This window comes from Coregonus lavaretus (assembly GCF_964263955.1).
Source record: "Coregonus lavaretus genome assembly, chromosome: 25".
Taxonomy (NCBI): Eukaryota; Metazoa; Chordata; class Actinopteri; order Salmoniformes; family Salmonidae; genus Coregonus; species Coregonus lavaretus.
In genome coordinates this window covers 7743603-7756611 of record NC_140012.1, presented here as the reverse complement: position 1 = coordinate 7756611, position 13009 = coordinate 7743603, and positions in this window count along the sequence as shown.

The window sequence follows — 13009 nt, the reverse complement described above, 5'->3', positions numbered from 1 at the left end:
GGACAGGGTGGATATGGTATAATAAAGGCAGTTTATTCAGAGGTAAAGATATCTGGAATCGCGTGCACGGACTCGTGCACGTGTGTAGGTCACCTAAATCATCAGAAAAATTGCCCCTCCTGAGAATTTTTTCAGGAGCCGCCACTGGAATTGAGGCATTCAGTTTCTGTTCGATGTAATGTTAGAATTGGCAAAACAAGTGACCTAAGAGTCTTTGAGTGTGGAATGATTGTCGGTGCCAGGCCCGCAGGATCAAATATCTGAAAAAACAGACGCCCGCCTGGGCTTTTCACGCACGACAATGTCTAGGGTTTACAGAGAATGGTGCGACAAATTTAAAAAACATCCAGTCAGCGGCAGTCATGTGGGCGAAAACAGCTCGTTGATGAGAGAGGTCAAAGGAGAATGGCAAGAATCGTGCAAGCTAACAGGCGGGCCACAAACAGTGGTGTACAGAACGGCATTTCTGAACGCACAGCTCGTCGATCACATATGGGCTATTGCAGCAGACGACTACACCAGGTTCCACTCCTATCAGCTGAAAACAAGAAGAATCAGCTCCAGTTGGCATGCGATCACCAATACTAGACAATTGAGGAATGGAAAAACATTGCCTGGAACATGACAGCGAGTTCAGTTTACTTGAGTGGCCTGCGCAGTCCGCACACCTCAACCTAATAGAGCATCTTTGGGATGAGATGGAACGGGCTGTTTGCAGCATGAATGTACAGCCGTCCAATCTGCAGCAACTGCGTGATGCCATCGTGTAAGCATGGACCAACATCCCTGTGGAACGTTTCTGAGACCTTGTAGAATGCCCCGAAGAATTCAGGCTGTTCTGGAGGCGAAGAGGGGTTCGACCCCAGTACTAGGTGGGTGTACCTAATACACTGGCCGGTGAGTGTATATTCAGTTAGTAATAGGCTACATTTGGTTATTATGGTAGATATTAAAAAGCTGTATAATATCATTTAGCAATGTAAGACATTATTATGTTCTTTAAAATTGCATTATATTAATGTCAAGGCGTGCTGTAGGTGCAGTGGCGGAATCAAATGCAGGACGCAGACGGATAATCCAATAAACTTGTATTGAGCCGAAACACGGTAAACGGACAACACTTGCCCGAAGGCGAAATACGCACGAAGGCGAAATGGAAACAAAACAGCGCACAAACATGTGCGAAAACTCCAGCGCAGTGGAGAGAAGCTCAACCGAGCGAAAACACGTCTGACACAAAACAATAATACACAACACCTGACACACACAACGGGAACTAAATAGGACACTAATGACACTAACTGAAAACAGGTGTGACAACACTCAGACAAAAGCAAACGAACATGAAACATACAACGGTGGCAGCTAGTACTCCGGAGACAACGAACGCCGAAGCCTGCCCGAACAAGGGAGAGAGGCAGCCTCGGCCGAAACCGTGACTGTACCCCCCCCTTGACGCGCGGCTCCAGACGTGCGCTGACTCCGGCCTCGGGGACGACCCGGAGGACGCGGAGCCGGGCGCGTCGGGTGCTCACGATGGAATTCCGTCAGGAGAGACGGGTCCAAAATGTCTCCCCTCGGCACCCAGCACCGCTCCTCCGGACCGTACCCCTCCCACTCCACTAGATACTGGAGACCCCCCATCCGACGTCTCGAATCCAAGATGGACCTCACGGAGTACGCCGGTGCCCCCTCGATGTCCAATGGGGGCGGAGGAGTCTCCCTGATCTCACTGTCTTGGAGTGGGCCAGCTACCACCGGCCTGAGAAGGGACACATGGAACGAGGGGTTAATACTTTTATATTCAACAGGTAGCTGTAATTTATAACACACCTCGTTCAACCTTCCCAGGACTTTAAATGGCCCTACAAACCGCCGACCCAGTTTCCGACAGGGCAGGCGGAGGGGCAGGTTCCTGGTAGAGAGCCAGACTCGATCACCAGGTGCGTACACCGGTCCCTCACTGCGGTGGAGATCAGCGCTCGCCTTATGACGTCGGAGGGCCCGCTGCAGGTGGACGTGTGCAGCGTTCCATGTCTCCTCCGAGCGCCTCGCCCACTCATCCACCGCAGGAGCCTCGATCTGGCTCTGCTGCCAGGGTGCCAGAACCGGCTGGTAACCTAACACACATTGGAAAGGGGTTAGGTTAGTGGAGGAATGGCGTAGGGAATTCTGGGCCATTTCGGCCCAGGGAACGTACCTTGCCCACTCCTCCGGCCGGTCCTGGCAGTATGTTCTAAGAAACCTGCCCACATCCTGGTTTACACGTTCCACCTGCCCATTACTCTCCGGGTGGTAACCCGAGGTGAGGCTCACCGAGACCCCCAACCGCTCCATAAAGGCCCTCCAGACTCTGGAGGTAAATTGGGGACCCCGATCAGACACAATATCCTCGGGTACCCCGTAGTGCCGGAACACATGGGTGAATAGGGCTTCGGCAGTTTGCAGGGCGGTAGGAAGGCCCGGCATGGGGAGCAAACGACAGGCCTTAGAAAACCGGTCCACAACGACCAGTATAGTGGTATTCCCCTGTGACGGAGGAAGGTCAGTAAGGAAATCCACCGAGAGGTGGGACCATGGTCGTTGTGGCACGGGCAGGGGTAGTAACTTACCCCTAGGCAGATGTCTAGGCGCCTTACACTGGGCGCACACCGAGCAGGAGGAAACATAAACCCTCACATCCCTTGCCAACGTGGGCCACCAGTACTTGGCACTAAGACAGTGCACTGTCCGGCCGATACCCGGATGTCCAGAGGAGGGTGACGTGTGAGCCCAATAGATCAATCGATCCCGAACCTCGAGCGGAACGTACTTCCGACCCTCCGGGCACTGTGGTGGACTAGGGTCGGTGCGTAACGCCCGCTCAAGTTCAGCATCGACCTCCCACACTACCGGTGCCACCAGACACGACTCCGGCAGTATGGGAGTGGGCTCCACGGACCTCTCCTCCGTGTCATACCGCCGAGACAGCGCATCTGCCTTACCATTCTGTGACCCAGGGATGTACGTGATCTTAAAAGTAAACCTGGTCAAGAACATATTCCATCTTGCCTGGCGAGGGTTCAGCCTCCTCGCCGCCCGGATGTACTCCAGGTTACGGTGGTCCGTCAAAATGAGGAAAGGGTGTTGAGCCCCCTCAAGCCAGTGCCTCCACACCTTTAGAGCCTGTACCACGGCTAACAGCTCCCTGTCCCCTACGTCATAGTTCCGCTCCGCCGGACTGAGCTTCTTAGAATAAAAAGCACAGGGGCGGAGTTTAGGTGGCGCGCCAGACCGTTGTGAAAGCACGGCTCCTAGACCGGCCTCTGACGCGTCCACCTCTACCTGGAACGGCAAAGAGGGATCCGGATGCGCCAGCACCGGGGCCGAGGTAAACAGGTCCTTCAGCCTCCCAAACGCCCTGTCCGCCTCGGCCGACCACTGCAGACGCACCGGACCCCCCTTCAAAAGAGACGTGATGGGAGCTGCCACCTGTCCAAAACCCCGGATAAACCTCCGGTAGTAATTCGCAAACCCCAAAAACTGCTGCACCTCCTTCACAGTGGTTGGTGTTTGCCAATTACGCACGGCCGACACCCGGTCTACCTCCATCTTCACCCCTGACGCAGACAACTGATACCCCAAAAAGGAGACCGACTCCTGGAAAAACAGACACTTCTCTGCCTTCACATACAGGTCGTGCTCCACCAGCCTCCGCAACACTCTACGCACCAGGGCCACATGCTCGACACGGGTAGGCGAGTACACGAGAATGTCATCAATGTACACAACCACCCCCTGCCCCTGCATGTCCCTGAAGATCTCATCCACGAATGATTGGAAAACTGACGGAGCGTTCATCAACCCGTATGGCATGACCAGATACTCATAATGGCCCGAGGTGGTACTAAAGGCTGTCTTCCATTCATCGCCCTCCCTGATGCGCACCAAGTTGTACGCGCTCCTGAGATCTAATTTAGTGAAGAAACGCGCCCCATGCAACGACTCAGTCATGGTCGCAATCAGCGGGAGTGGATAACTGTACTTCACCGTAATCTGATTGAGACCACGGTAATCGATGCACGGGCGCAAACCACCATCCTTTTTCTTCACAAAAAAGAAACTCGAGGACGCAGGGGAAGTGGAAGGCCGTATGTATCCTTGTCTCAGAGATTCGTCTATGTAAGTCTCCATAGCTTTCTTCTCCTCTTGAGACAGAGGATACACATGGCTCCGTGGGAGCGCAGCTCCTGCCTGGAGGTCTATCGCACAATCTCCCTGCCTATGGGGCGGCAACTGCGTCGCCCTCGCCTTACTAAACGCAATAGCCAAATCCCCATACTCAGGGGGAACGTGCAAGGCGGGCACCTGGTTTGGACTCTCCACCGAGGTAGCCCCTACGGAAACGCCCAAACATCTACCCACACACTGAGCAGACCACTCCATCAGAGCCCTCTCCTGCCACGAAATGGATGGGTCATGGGTACTCAACCAGGGCATGCCCAGCACCACCGGATACGCAGGAGAGTCAATCAGGAATAGCTGAATCATCTCCTGATGACCCCCCTGCGCACACATCCTAAGTGGCGCCGTGACCTCCCTGATCAAGCCCGTACCCAACGGACGGCTATCTAGGGCATGAACGGGGAAAGGAACATCAACAGGAAGAAGGGGAATCCCTAACGCTAAACAAAACTTTTTATCAATAAAATTCCCAGCCGCGCCTGAATCTACCAGCGCCTTATGCTGGGAATGAGGTGCTACCTGTGGAAAACGCACAGGCATACAAAAATGTGCAACAGAGAGCTCTGGGTGAGTGGGGCGCCTACTCACCTGGAGGGAATCCCCAGTGCGGGACCTGTCGTCCTCTCCCCTAGGAGGCCATCCCCAGCACCTAGCCGCGGTGTGTCCTCCCCGACCACAGTTGGTGCAAGGGATGGACCCCCTAGTAAGCCGACCCCTCCTCTCTCTAGCGCCAGCGCCCCCGAGCTCCATGGGGCACGGCTCGGAAGCGCTGGAGGGTGAAATGGACGGACCCCCCTCGGAACGCCCGCGGGTAGCTAGCAGGTTATCCAGCCTGATGGACATGTCGACCAACTGGTCGAACGTGAGGCTGGTGTCCCTACAGGCCAGCTCCCGACGGACGTCCTCTCGTAGACTACACCTGTAGTGATCGACGAGGGCCCGATCATTCCACCCTGCATCTGCCGCTAGAGTACGGAATTCGAGGGCGAACTCCTGAGCACTCCTCCTCCCCTGCCGGAGAAAGACCAGACGCTCCCCCGCCGCTTTCCCCTCCGGGGGATGGTCAAACACCGCCTTGAAGCGGCGGGAGAACTCGTTGTACGTGATGGTGTCCGCGTCGATCCTCCTCCACTCCGCGTTGGCCCATTCCAACGCCTTCCCGGACAGGCAGGAGATCAGGGCGGACACGCTCTCATGTCCTGAGGGCGCCGGATGCACGGTGGCCAGGTACAGCTCCACCTGGAGAAGGAAACCCTGGCACCCGGCCGCGGTCCCCTCGTAAGCCCTCGGGAGCGAGAGTCGGACTCCTCGGGGTTCTGGTGCGGGACTAGGCTGACTGGCCGATGGTGCTGGCACGGAGGGTGGCGTTGGAGGCGTCCCCCAGCCTCGGATGGTGGTGATCACCTCCTGCAGTGCGGTCCCCATCTGCAGGATCTGGTCCCCTTGCTCCCGGACCCTGTCCTCCAGAGTCTCCTGGGCTGCTGCGGCTCCTGCTGATTCCATAGGTGGTGTATTATTCTGTCAAGGCGTGCTGTAGGTGCAGTGGCGGAATCAAATGCAGGACGCAGACGGATAATCCAATAAACTTGTATTGAGCCGAAACACGGTAAACGGACAACACTTGCCCGAAGGCGAAATACGCACGAAGGCGAAATGGAAACAAAACAGCGCACAAACATGTGCGAAAACTCCAGCGCAGTGGAGAGAAGCTCAACCGAGCGAAAACACGTCTGACACAAAACAATAATACACAACACCTGACACACACAACGGGAACTAAATAGGACACTAATGACACTAACTGAAAACAGGTGTGACAACACTCAGACAAAAGCAAACGAACATGAAACATACAACGGTGGCAGCTAGTACTCCGGAGACAACGAACGCCGAAGCCTGCCCGAACAAGGGAGAGAGGCAGCCTCGGCCGAAACCGTGACAATTAATTGCATTTACTTTTGTTTCTAAAGTGTACCATTTTAAGAATATTTGTTTTATACATCTCAAACTAGGACGTTGCCCATTTTAAGACAACTGCTTTTAAAAAGATACAGTTGAAGTCGGATGTTTACATACACTTAGGTTGGAGTCATTAAAACTTGTTTTTCAACCACTCCACAAATTTCTTGTTAACAAACTAATGTTTTGGCAAGTCGGTTAAGACATCTACTTTGTGCATGACATAAGTAATTTTTCCAACAATTGTTTACAGACAGATTATTTCACTTATAATTCACTGTATCACAATTCCAGTGGGTCAGAAGTTTACATACACTAAGTTGACTGTGCCTTTAAACAGCTTGGAAAATTCCAGAAAATGATATCATGGCTTTAGAAGCTTCTGATAGGCTAATTGATATCATTCGAGTCAATTGGAGGTGTACCTGTGGATGTATTTCAAGGCCTACCTTCAAACGTAGTGCCTCTTTGCTTGACATCATGGGAAAATCAAAAGAAATCAGCCAAGACCTCAGAAAAAATATTGTAGACCTCCACAAGTCTGGTTCATCCTTGGGAGCAATTTCCAAACGCCTGAAGGTACCACGTTCATCTGTACAAACAATAGTACCCAAGTATAAACACCATGGGACCACGCAGCCGTCATACAGCTCAGGAAGGAGACGCGTTCTGTGTCCTAGAGATGAACGTACTTTGGTGCGAAAAGTGCAAATCAATCCAAGAAACAACAGCAAAGGACCTTGTGAAGATGCTGGAGGAAACAGGTACAAAAGTATCTATATCCACAGTAAAACGAGTCCTATATCGACATAACCTGAAAGGCCGCTCAGCAAGAAGTCACTGCTCCAAAACCGCCATAAAAAAGCCAGACTATGGTTTGCAACTGCACATGGGGACAAAGATCGTACTTTTTAGAGAATTGTCCTCTGGTCTGATGAAACAAAAATAGAACTGTTTGGCCATAATGACCATCGTTATGTTTGGAGGAAAAAGGGGGCCCTTGCAAGCCGAAGAACACCATCCCAACCGTGAAGCATGGGGGTGCTTTGCTGCAGGAGGGACTGGTGCACTTCACAAAATAGATGGCATCATGAGGAAGGAAAATTATGTGGATATATTGAAGCAACATCTCAAGACATCAGTCAGGAAGTTAAAGCTTTGTCGCAAATAGGTCTTCCAAATGGACAACGACCCCAAGCATACTTCCAAAGTTGTGGAAAAATGGCTTAAGGACAACAAAGTCAAGGTATTGGAGTGGCCATCACAAAGCCCTGACCTCAATCCTATAGAACATTTGTGGGCAGAACTGAAAAATGTGTGCGAGCAAGGAGGCCTACAAACCTGACTCAGTTAAACCAGCTCTGTCAGGAGGAATGGGCCAAAATTCACCCAACTTATTGTGGGAAGCTTGTGGAAGGCTACCCAAAATGTTTGACCCAAGTTAAACAATTTAAAGGCAATGCTACCAAATATTAATTGAGTGTATGTAAACCTCTGACACACTGGGAATGTGATGAAAGAAATAAAAGCTGTAATAAATAATTCCCTCTACTATTGTTCTGACATTTCACATTCTTAAAATAAAGTGGGGATCCTAACTGACCTAACACAGGGCATTTTTACTAGGATTAAATGTCAGGAATTGTGAAAAACTGAGTTTAAATGTATTTGGCTAAAGTGTATGTAAACTTCCGACTTCAACTGTAGATCTGCCTAGTGGCCAAAGCAAGCTAGACAAGACGAACGCTAGGTGTCTATTTGTAGCTTTCGTTTTGCAGACTATCAACAGTAGCCACTAGTCTTACTTTTGTAAATCACTTTCCCTAAAATAAATAAGCTCAGCGATTGGATTGATGAGCGCTTCTTTTTAATCTAGACAGTTTGCATTTGCCGTGTGAAAGTATCAACTCATGTACTGCTCAAGTGCTTGAGAAATTGTGACTTGCGAGGAGCGTGGTCGAATTCACGGCCAATCACATTGCACATAGATAAAAAGCGTGACTTTTCCGCGTGTAGTCTTCAATAGTTTTCAATGGCACTGCGATATAGCAGGTAAATGTCAAACTAGAACACCAAAATGCGCTGAGAAGTCACTGGCCCGACATGTTTTACTGGCCCCAGGCCAGCAGACTATTGTGTGTGTCATTTCAATCATAGAAATAGAATTCAAGTCTGGGGGCAGAGATCGGGAGCTGCAGTAAACTTTGCACCATTTGTTCTCTTTACAGGTTCTGTTGGAACCGCTTCATAGAAGACCTGCCTCTTCAGCTTTAATGTGACCTCCATTTATTTGTGTTATGTTTTGTCAAACATTACAGCCTTGTTTCGTTTAACAGCCATGTCATTTTAGCTAAGATGACTACAATGGAAATATTTATCTGTGAGTTTATCCTCAATAATTTGAATTAATGTACTTTTTTCAATGTCTGGGGGATAACCTCCATGTACAGTGGGGGAAAAAAGTATTTAGTCAGCCACCAATTGTGCAAGTTCTCCGACTTAAAAAGATGAGAGAGGCCTGTAATTTTCATCATAGGTACACGTCAACTAAAAAAATTCCAGAAAATCACATTGTAGGATTTTTAATGATGAATTTATTTGCAAATTATGGTGAAAATAAGTATTTGGTCACCTACAAACAAGCAAGATTTCTGGCTCTCACAGACCTGTAACTTCTTCTTTAAGAGGCTCCTCTGTCCTCCACTCGTTACCTGTATTAATGGCACCTGTTTGAACTTGTTATCAGTATAAAAGACACCTGTCCACAACCTCAAACAGTCACACTCCAAACTCCACTATGGCCAAGACCAAAGAGCTGTCAAAGGACACCAGAAACAAAATTGTAGACATGCACCAGGCTGGGAAGACTGAATCTGCAATAGGTAAGCAGCTTGGTTTGAAGAAATCAACTGTGGGAGCAATTATTAGGAAATGGAAGACATACAAGACCACTGATAATCTCCCTCGATCTGGGGCTCCACGCAAGATCTCACCCCGTGGGGTCAAAATGATCACAAGAACGGTGAGCAAAAATCCCAGAACCACACGGGGGGACCTAGTGAATGACCTGCAGAGAGCTGGGACCAAAGTAACAAAGCCTACCATCAGTAACACACTACGCCGCCAGGGACTCAAATCCTGCAGTGCCAGACGTGTCCCCCTGCTTAAGCCAGTACATGTCCAGGCCCGTCTGAAGTTTGCTAGAGTGCATTTGGATGATCCATAAGAGGATTGGGAGAATGTAATATGGTCAGATGAAACCAAAATATAACTTTTTGGTAAAAACTCAACTCGTTGTGTTTGGAGGACAAAGAATGCTGAGTTGCATCCAAAGAACACCATACCTACTGTGAAGCATGGGGGTGGAAACATCATGCTTTGGGGCTGTTTTTCTGCAAAGGGACCAGGACGACTGATCCGTGTAAAGGAAAGAATGAATGGGGCCATGTATTGTGAGATTTTGAGTGAAAACCTCCTTCCATCAGCAAGGGCATTGAAGATGAAACGTGGCTGGGTTTTTCCAGCATGACAATGATCCCAAACACACCGCCCGGGCAACTCCAGAGTCCTTTAGTTAGATTTTCACGAAGAGCTTGGAATTTCCCCAAATCAATTTTGCAAGGACATGGAGAGTGTCTAGTACAATGTTATTGTCACAAAATTGTGAAAACAGAGTGTGTTATCTATAAGCCTCTACAAAGTCTTTTTGATGATTTTATAATAAGTGCCAGGTGAAGTGGGACATTAATGTTTCTAATAAGAAAATAGTTTCCCACTTCATCAACTAAAGTGTCCCACTACAACTGAAAGACACGCTTTAGCAAAAGAAGGGGTCTGATGTTGTTTTAAGGAGGGTTGCATCCACTGAATAATAAACTATCAACTTGTTTCATCATAAAAATGTAGATACAACCTTAATTCATTGAAATAAACGTTAGTTGAGGAGGGTAGGCTGATTTTGATTTTCTACATAGCGATTTACCAAAAAGTGTCCCACTAATGCTGACTTCACCTTAGGAGTAGTAACACCAATGACGGTAAAACCAATGACACATTTTTGGTAATTGAAGATTTTCTTAAATGGAGGCCACAAATGCCCAAATCTAAGGTAATTAATGAACACTTTAACCCTTAATTTACGAAAGTGATATGATTAATAATTTTGCTCACAATGTAATTTTCCATAATTTACATTGAGTAACACCAATGACACTTTGTATTTAGACACACCAAATGATCAATGGAATCCTCAAATTTATGACATACTAAAGGGTGTGATTAGTTAATAGTTTTCGTTAATAAAGACTGCTCCCCAAAAACAGTTTGCCACTCAAGGTCCTTGTATATCTTTGTCATGTGATTTTCAAGGTGTTAACACCAATGACATAACACTTAGGGACACACATTATATATATACAGTGGGGGAAAAAAGTATTTAGTCAGCCACCAATTGTGCAAGTTCTCCCACTTAAAAAGATGAGAGAGGCCTGTAATTTTCATCATAGGTACACGTCAACTATGACAGACAAAATGAGGAAGAAAAATCCAGAAAATCACATTGTAGGATTTTTAATGAATTTATTTGCAAATTATGGTGGAAAATAAGTATTTGGTCAATAACAAAAGTTTCTCAATACTTTGTTATATACCCTTTGATGGCAATGACACAGGTCAAACGTTTTCTGTAAGTCTTCACAAGGTTTTCACACACTGTTGCTGGTATTTTGGCCCATTCCTCAATGCAGATCTCCTCTAGAGCAGTGATGTTTTGGGGCTGTCACTGGGCAACACAGACTTTCAACTCCCTCCAAAGATTTTCTATGGGGTTGAGATCTGGAGACTGGCTAGGCCACTCCAGGACCTTGAAATGCTTCTTACGAAGCCACTCCTTCGTTGCCCGGGCGGTGTGTTTGGGATCATTGTCATGCTGAAAGACCCAGCCACGTTTCATCTTCAATGCCCTTGCTGATGGAAGGAGGTTTTCACTCAAAATCTCACGATACATGGCCCCATTCATTCTTTCCTTTACACGGATCAGTCGTCCTGGTCCCTTTGCAGAAAAACAGCCCCAAAGCATGATGTTTCCACCCCCATGCTTCACAGTAGGTATGGTGTTCTTTGGATGCAACTCAGCATTCTTTGTCCTCCAAACACGACGAGTTGAGTTTTTACCAAAAAGTTCTATTTTGGTTTCATCTGACCATATGACATTCTCCCAATCAGCTTCTGGATCATCCAAATGCACTCTAGCAAACTTCAGACGGGCCTGGACATGTACTGGCTTAAGCAGGGGGACACGTCTCGCACTGCAGGATTTGAGTCCCTGGCGGCGTAGTGTGTTACTGATGGTAGGCTTTGTTACTTTGGTCCCAGCTCTCTGCAGGTCATTCACTAGGTCCCCCCGTGTGGTTCTGGGATTTTTGCTCACCGTTCTTGTGATCATTTTGACCCCACGGGGTGAGATCTTGCGTGGAGCCCCAGGTCGAGGGAGATTATCAGTGGTCTTGTATGTCTTCCATTTCCTAATAATTGCTCCCACAGTTGATTTCTTCAAACCAAGCTGCTTACCTATTGCAGATTCAGTATTCCCAGCCTGGTGCAGGTCTACAATTTTGTTTCTGGTGTCCTTTGACAGCTCTTTGGTCTTGGCCATAGTGGAGTTTGGAGTGTGACTGTTTGAGGTTGTTGACAGGTGTTTTTTATACTGATAACAAGTTCAAACGGGTGCCATTAATACAGGTAACGAGTGGAGGACAGAGGAGCCTCTTAAAGAAGTTGTTACAGGTCTGTGAGAGCCAGAAATCTTGCTTGTTTGTAGGTGACCAAATACTTATTTTCCACCATAATCTGCAAATAAATTCATTACAAATCCTACAATGTGATTTTCTGGAGAAAAAAAATTCTCAATTTGTCTGTCATAGTTGACGTGTACCTATGATGAAAGTTACAGGCCTCTCTCATCTTTTTTAGTGGGAGAACTTGCACAATTGGTGGCTGACTAAATACTTTTTTCCCCCACTGTATATATATATATATATACAGTGGGGGAAAAAAGTATTTAGTCAGCCACCAATTGTGCAAGTTCTCCCACTTAAAAAGATGAGAGAGGCCTGTAATTTTCATCATAGGTACACGTCAACTATGACAGACATATTGAGGGAAAAAAATCCAGAAAATCACATTGTAGGATTTTTAATGAATTTATTTGCAAATTATGGTGGAAAATAAGTATCTGGTCACCTACAAACAGGCAAGATTTCTGGCTCTCACATACCTGTAACTTCTTCTTTAAGAGGCTCCTCTGTCCTCCGCTCGTTACCTGTATTAATGGCACCTGTTTGAACTTGTTATCAGTATAAAAGACACCTGTCCACAGACGGAGCTGCTCTTCCTCCAGGACTGCCCATTCCATGATCTCGCCATCACGGTTGACAACTCCGTTGTGTCCTCCTCCCAGAGTGCAAAGAGCCTTGGCGTGACCCTGGACAACACCCTGTCGTTCTCCGCTAACATCAAGGCGGTGACCCGATCCTGTAGGTTCATGCTCTACAACATTCGGAGAGTACGACCCTGCCTTACACAGGAAGCGGCACAGGTCCTAATCCAGGCATTTGTCATCTCCCGTCTGGATTACTGCAACTCGCTGTTGGCTAGGCTCCCTGCCTGTGCCATTAAACCCCTACAACTCATCCAGAATGCCACAGCCCATCTGGTGTTCAACCTTCCCAAGTTCTCTCACGTCACCCCGCTCCTCCACACTCCACTGGCTTCCAGTTGAAGCTCGCATCTGCTACAAGACCATGATGCTTGCCTACAGATCTGTGAG